Genomic DNA, 8095 nt, shown 5'->3' with positions numbered 1-8095 from the left:
GATTGAAATGACAAACGTAAGTTAACTACTTCTATGAATGAGAAGAAAGTTTATTGAAGAGTATATCGAGAACAACAAAACCTAAGCTCAGCCTGTGTTAACGGCATAAAACGATATTTACGAACCAGATTTTAAAAAATACCAAAATCACTTTGAGAATGAGAAAATTAACAATCTATAAAGAATTATTTAAAAGGGGCCAAACAGGGTTTGTCAAAAGTTGTACAGTTGTAAATACCATATAGTTCCACAACTTGAACTGGGATTTAGAGTCAAGTGGAGAAGTGATAATTATGTTACCTTTGTAAAACATTTATTTAATCTCTCGACCCATGTCAGGGAATCCAAGACAGTCCTGGATTCTGGATTCCACGCCGTGGATTCTAGTCCAGGTATTGGATTCTGGATGTTTTGTCAGTGGAACTGGGAATCCGGATTCCAATCGTTAGTGGGATTCCTGGATTCCTTTAGCCGTATTCCAAATCCCAAAGCCAAGGATTCCAAATTTCAAAGCAAAAATTTGCTAAATTCTGGATTCCACAAGGAAAATTTTCTCGAGTTCCGGAATCCGCATTCCCTTACATGTGGCGAAACCTCCATCCCCCCCCCCCCCCCCGACCAAGTAAAAACGGACCATTATACGTTTCTGGGAAACTTCCACCTACCCCTCCCCTAAGGCAATATTTTGCCCTGAGTGGGAAGTAAGTGTTATGTCGGCTTAGGGGAGGGGTAGGTGGGCAGTTTCCCAGAAACGCATATTGATCTGAGAGAAGTTATTTTGGTTTTCGTTCACACTTCGTATAATTTATTTGACTTAATGAATGAGGCTGAGTATCTTATGAAGAATTATGGAGATCGAGGAGGGTATTATCCGTCGACGCCATAGGCCGAGGTGGATAACACTCTCCGAGATCTCCATAATTCTTCATATTATACGAAAGCCGAATTCAATAATTGTTTTATCATTCATTCAAAACAATTCCTAGTTCAAAAACATAGCTAAAACATGTTGTTAACTTCGTCTCCGATAGTGCATGTTTAGGGTCGTTCAGCTCCGCAAATATTCTCCAAATAGCAGATGTCGCCCTTTGAGTTGTCTTCTTGCTGTTCTTGACATGTTTTTAGCTATTTTTTCGCTTAGTTCTTACTCTTGAAACGATTGAAATGTCCGCCATTTTTGTTTTCACAACCAAAACAACTCAACCTTGTCCCCAGGTCTTCTCGGTTGACGGTGCATTAACCTGCAAGAAAGCGGCACTTTTGACGTCATCGGTCCATTAACCGCAGAATTCTTCCAAATTTGGTCATCAGTAGCTGGTTATGGTAAACTATGCGTGTGCTTTTAGCCAATCAGAATCGGGGAAATATTTTCAACGAATAATAATTCCTATAAACTACGAAGTGCTTGTTTTGTTTGAATGAAGTTAATGAATTTATGCTAAATGTAAACACAGATGAAAGATTTTTCGTCGTTAAGTAAACGAACAAGCTAGCAAGTTTCTTTTTGTTTTTCCGAATTGACATGTTAGGACCAGAAATTTTGTAAGTTATCTCTATGTTAGATTAAGAAACCTATAGAAGAGATGTGATTAAATAACTAATTAAGCAAGAATTTAATTACTAGTTGAGCGTAAACTGTGTTTAGCATTACAGAAATAAAGGCTTAATTCCCATCAGAATTCTGAAGTATCGTTATTCGACTTACAAATGAATGGTACACAAGTTAAGCGTGTGCAATCATGTAAATATCTTGGAGTAACAATGAATGAAAAATGGAGTTGGACGCCACATATTAGTTATCGGTTCAAGAAGCTATAGGTCATCGCCTGTCTGTGTTTAACACAATCTTTTGTATGCTTGATAATGAGACTCGCATTGCGTATTTTAACGGCTTAGTTTTACCCCATTTAGACTATGGTGCCATTGAATGGCGAGATTAGCCTGGTTTGAAATCTGAAATGGATCGTTTACAAGAGTTTAAAATAAGATAAGAAAAGATAAAAAATAAGATCTCATTATCCGAAGCACTCAATTCCCTACAATGGATCCCTGTGGCTGGACGACGTTTTGCTCACCGATGCTCAGCGGTTCAAAATGCTATTAAATTGAAATACCAGAGCACCTAGAGACTTTTAAAATAACCTTTAGAGACTTGCATGGACATAACGCAAGGAACAGTTACTTACCTAGAATTCCAAACCCGAAAACGGAATGGGGAAAAAGAACAACTTACTATAGGTACATTAGTGACTGGTCAACTCTTCCGAATTTTTTAAGGAAACCTATTATTTGCAAAATTTTTCAACGGGACCCCAAAAAAAGTTTTTTAGGGCCAAATATTGTAGTTTGTAAATTTTCATTTTACCCTTCTAGTCGTTAGCCTTTCTTTTTTCGATAGTTAAATCTTTTAGTCTGATAGTATTTTTATTACTTTATTTGCCTTTTTAGTCGTCTAGCCTTTTAGCATTTCAACTTTATAACCACTAGTTTTTTAGATTTGATTGTTATTAGTAGTTTAATCTTCATCAGAGGTCGACCTCTCTGAAAACCACTTTATGTGATGGGAGTTTCCTCTTAACTGTATATTTTTGTTTGTTTTTCTTACATATATAGAAGATTTTATCGCGTGTTTACCATTGCTCTTTTTCAGCCAGAATGTACTTTCGTTAGCGTATGAAAAATAACTTTCGAAGAGCTGCTGAATTTCTCTTCATTTTGAAAATTATTGGGACAGTACCAGCTAACTTGAGTCACTTTTTCACTTTCTACTGTAACTATGTTTATTGTACATAGATTAATCATCAGAACGTATTTGTCGGTTCACTTTGTTGCTGGCAAAAAACTGAAGAGAATTTTGTGAGGTTAATACAAGTACTGGAAATCCAGTAGTTTGGATCCTGGTCGTAAGAAAGAAGTATCGGAAACAAATATATAAAACAGGCATAACCAGTAAGAATTCTAACTGGCCAGGGGCAAACCAGTTTGCTACCGTTTTCCACCCAGTCAACCCAGTTAAGGGTTTGAACTGAGATTTTCAACTTGCGTTGTTAATGGAAAGTACCGTAATAATTTTTCATGTGCAAGGTCAGGGGCATAAAGGCCTTTTGCTTCTACGTTTTGTTTTCCTTAATATGTAGAACTCGTCCAATTTTTAGTTATCTTGACCTCATGCTTGGTCAATAACACATACATGATTATCATGACCTCAAGCTTGGTCAATAACACACTGTACATGCATATCATGACTTAATATTTTAGCTAACAGCGCTTCTCCGTTGGTACGATGTGCTGAAGACGCAAATTGTTGAGAAGCTGTTGCACAGCTTGTGCTGAGAACAAATTAAAGAGATTAAACTTGCAGTTAGCGGCTTGTATGATGTAAGACCCAAACCTTCACGTTAAAGAGCCCAATGGTATTTTTCAAATTGGTTTTTCGGCGAAAAAACTACTTCTAATGACTCTAATTTATCCCCGACACATCGCGCATTAATTTCATTGACGAAGTTTATATGACGGAAATATCAGTAAACGTTTTGCTTGCCCTCTCAAAAAGAGGTTGTACTAAAAAAAATTATAAACAACGTTCCTCTGCAAGAAGCTTTCCATTGTCCATTAGGTGATTGCAAAATCACTTTATACACGTTCCACTGGCTTTTTATTCCACTGTCACTGCAAACGCTCACATTTTTTTGTATGAGACTCTTGTAAAATTAACCAACTGGATAAAAATATCTCTAGATATTGTTGCCAATTGCTCTGCTGATCCTCCAAAAGCTTTCCTCTAAAACTAAAAGGCTCCTTCTTCATCCCTGGTACTTCTGTCCTTTTGTTCCATGCAAAAACAAAACAATTACAATGAGATAAGTTTCAGAAATAATCTTACGTCCAAACGAACGCAAGGACACTCAACATTGTTTGGCCTAAAGATGCATGGCGAAATTCTGAGTTATCTGCGGCTGTCCAAACGGGTCCGAGATTGTTCGCACCCACATTTTTGTTGCAGAGGACTTTGGGAAAGGGATCCATCCTTTTAGAGTTAGCAAATTATGTCAAAATCATTTCCTAGGAGCTGAAACAGAAAATGACATTTTGCTACGTGCTTTCTGACTTATACTAAACCACGGCACTTTTGAAGTTTGCTTATGTGGAAGAAATTTAAAATGGCGCTTGGTCTTTTAAAACGAAATCTTTCACCAGTTCCAAACAAAACAAAAAAGACCAAACCAAACAAGAAAAACGACAAAACAAACCGAACCAACATTCACCAAGTGGTTATAGGTGTATAGACCCGTAGCTGATTAGCATACAAGTAAAGTTTTAAATAGCAATACAGACACGGTGTTAACTGGAAATACTCTAAAAAAACTAGCATACCAAAAACATGTCATTCTTCTTGTTCAACGGGCTGCCTTCTTCCTCTGGGTATTCGTTCCCTTTCAGATTGTTCATCGCCATCTTGACGGTTTCCATTTAACTTCGAGCTGGTTAAGTTTCTACTCAATCTTTCTGTCACATACAGAAAGAGAATTTGAAGAGCACAGACTGCAACAGTGCACACAATTATCAAGATACAGACGTCCATGATGGAGTGCATTTTCTTGCGAAACGCGCGTGTTCTGCACTGGGAACTTGTAAATATGCAACTGGTATCTGCATGTGATCGTTTGCACGTGTATCTGCACGTGATCCTCCTATCAACCCAAGCGGCTCTTTTTTTGTAGTTTGGTGGGGGAAGGAAAAGCTTAAGAAAAAGGAAATAGTTATCATTGTTAAACTACCGCCAAAATCGTGAAAAAAGGAATTCCGTAGAATTTTATGTCCTCAAGTCAGGGGGCTGGCTCTCTCCAAAAATAACTTTTCGTGAATGTCCGGTCTCTGCCATACGAGTTTGCTTGGTGGCCCGGCTTTTCTTATCCTTAACACGGTTTATTTAAACACACACAACAAGCGTCAGATAAGTGCGCTCTGGCACTGCTCTTGAGGGAGTATTGAAAATATCTCTACAACAAGATATCCTTGTACAGGGTCCAAATTAGGAGACCTGCGCGACACAGTCCCCAAAACGTACCATAGTTAATTCCCTCCCCCCCTCCCGGCATAAAATTAATGCTAGGCAACCCTTAATTTATCGGCCCCTTGTAAGGTGATCTTTTGAGGGATTAGTTCTTGTACTATTAGAAGTATGATAATATAATAACATTTCCTGATGTTATCACGTTTTTGGTTTGTATACATGTTTATCGACCACCATGACTCTAGTTTGTTTGTGTTCCTATTTCAGTCCACGTGATATCACTACCGCGGAGTATGGGTTTCTTTCAGCTTTCACACTATTTTTGGGTGTGTTCGAACGCATAATCAAAGAAAAATATTACTCAAAACAATAGTGCAGTGACGGTAAAGAAATGTACAAAAAAGCGTGATGCACGTGCACGGTTGTTGTTTTGCTAATCTATTGCTCTTTTGCCCTTCTCGTTATCGCCGTCGCCGTCGTCGTATCCCCATGTGACCGGTAGACGACGTTTTATGCGCCGCAGGTTTTAACCCGTTTTTTTTAAAAATTCCACCAAATTAACCCGAGTATGTCATCCAATGGTGGCCTAGTAGCCTGCGGGATCGTTACCGCGAGCATTGTTTTATCCGGAGTGCTGCAAAGCTGTGCGGAGAATGGAGAGGAGACGCTTTGAAATTTTCTCGCGCATTTGACGCTGACGCTTCACGCGCCAAAACCGAAACTCCCACACGCCAAAAATGAATAAATAAATGAAAAATGATAATAATAATAGTGATAATAATATATATATATTTTTATTATAAAAATAACTTTATTCATAGATTTAAAAAAATAGACTATTTACAGATTCAAGAATATGAATATTAAAATATATACCCTATGTACATTCTTCTTGTGTACGAAAGAGAATTGTCGTAAAATGACTATCTAAAAACTACTAATAACAATTATAAAAAGCATCAAAAAGTTAATAAAAAAATAAAACTATCTAAAAATAATTCAAACTGATAAAAAAGTTACTACTTAAATTCTGGCTTGCGCACTTTTTAATAATAATAATAATAATAATAATAATAATAATAGTAATAATAATAATAATAATAATAATAATAATAATAATAATTACTTCGCTACTGATATATTCTCCATTTCATGTTGTTTAGTCTTCATCGGCATGCAGGCAGTTTCCGTGATTCTTGGAAACTAAGAACTTAATGGTTGGCCTTGAATACTAAAACTTCCGCTTCTGTTTAATAGAAGTGTCGGTTAATTTGACACAGTAAACACGTTAGAGACAAAAATGCAGTTCAAACGCACGGAAGGTGAGGGGAGGGAGGGGGAGATAGTTGGGATTGTTGCCCGCTGTTCAGTCGATTTGCCTCGATATTTGCATCCATGAACTTACTAAGTTTCTCAGTGATAAGCACACTTGTTTCTTTTTTGTTAATTTGGAAAATTTGACTTTGGCCACTCATATCTAGGAGTGAATAAGAAAAGGTTAACATTTGGAGCACCACGGGGTTAACACAAAAGCTGCATCGCTTACCCAGTATGCAGTTGCTTGTCTTTCAACTTGCTGTTATCGTGACCCACAGTGAATGTAAGCTGAGCTTGACCAGCATTTCCGCCACATGTGACATTACAATCAGAGTATTAAACACAGGTCACCAAACATTAGATTTAGGTGACTGAAAATTACGAATGCAGTCGTAATGAAACAAAATTTAGGAACGCCATTGGACGCTTATCCGCCGTGTTTATATGATAACATTACACGCTATAAGGTGCATGCAATGAAACTTTGAGGCTTTTTTAGCGGGATAGTGTACTCTTTTTCAGGTCAAGATTAAGGAAGTTCTAAAGTGACATGAGATAAGCTTATCTAACGGGGTATGACAAATGTATAGAAAAGCGCTCATTATGTTTCAGTCATCACAACACAGGGGCACCCAACGACAATTTTCTGAAAATTATCTGTTCGGAAGACGATTTGAGGTCTAGAATTTTCGGATCTTTTTCTGACAAATTTCTTGCTTGCCTTCCTCTCCTAGGATTTTCGAACTTCAAAAAAATCGTATAATTGCCCATTTTTAACGGATTTTTACCCTAAAAAGGTCACCTAGAATTTTCGGGAGCCTTTTTTTCTGGCTGAAATTTTCGAAAAGGTAAATTTTGATCCCTATAATTTTCGGATCACTATACTTTCAGCTAGGAAATCCGAATAAATGAAAAATTTTTAGGGGATAAAAATAAGCCTTTATCTACTGTTTAAATACTAAAGTACGTTCAACAATGCTATGTTTATGTGGTTTTGAACTATACTCTCGTTGGGTGCCCCAGACAACAAGAAATTAAAAACTGAGTATAGACTTGCTGACAAGTCGCGAAAACGGCCGATGACCCTACCAAAACGAAGTTTTTGAAAGTCCGGATTTTTTTGGACGCCTCAGTTGTTACTGTGCAGCCGCTCTTGTTTGAGCTACCATTTTTTTGCTTTTTCACAGAAGGCACACTTCGTATAATTTATTTGATTTGCCTCTTATAATCAGATTTTCCTAACTACAAAGTGCTTCTTTTGTTTGAATGAAGTTAATGAATTTATGCTATATGTAAACACAGATGAAAGATTTGTCGTTGTTAAGTAAACGAACAAGCTAGCAAGCTTCTTTTTGTTTTTCCGAATTGACATGTTTGGACCAGAAATTTTGTAAGTAATCTCTATCTGAGATTCAGAAACCTATAGAAGAGATATGATTAAATAACTAACTGAGCAAGAATTTAATTACTAGTTGAGCCTAAACTGTGTCTAGTATTGCAGAAATAAAGACTAAATTGCCATCAGAATTGTAAAGTATGCTTTATGTGTATAATAAGCTTTAGCAACTAATTACTTTAATTAATTAAAACCGGGCACCTGTTTATATCTGAGCGCAATGAAGACAATAGTCGTAGAGTGCACTTCTATAATTTGTGTGATAAGCTTATGCTGACAAATTAGTCTAATCGTCCGAAATCTTGAGCTTGGCACAGGATTTCTCAGTTGGACGAGCAATAATAACAGCACCGTTCTAAAAGGAAAAA

The sequence above is a fragment of the Porites lutea genome, chromosome 3 (genome assembly GCF_958299795.1).
Source record: "Porites lutea chromosome 3, jaPorLute2.1, whole genome shotgun sequence".
NCBI lineage: Eukaryota > Metazoa > Cnidaria > Anthozoa > Scleractinia > Poritidae > Porites > Porites lutea.
Note: the sequence above shows the minus strand (reverse complement) of the source record.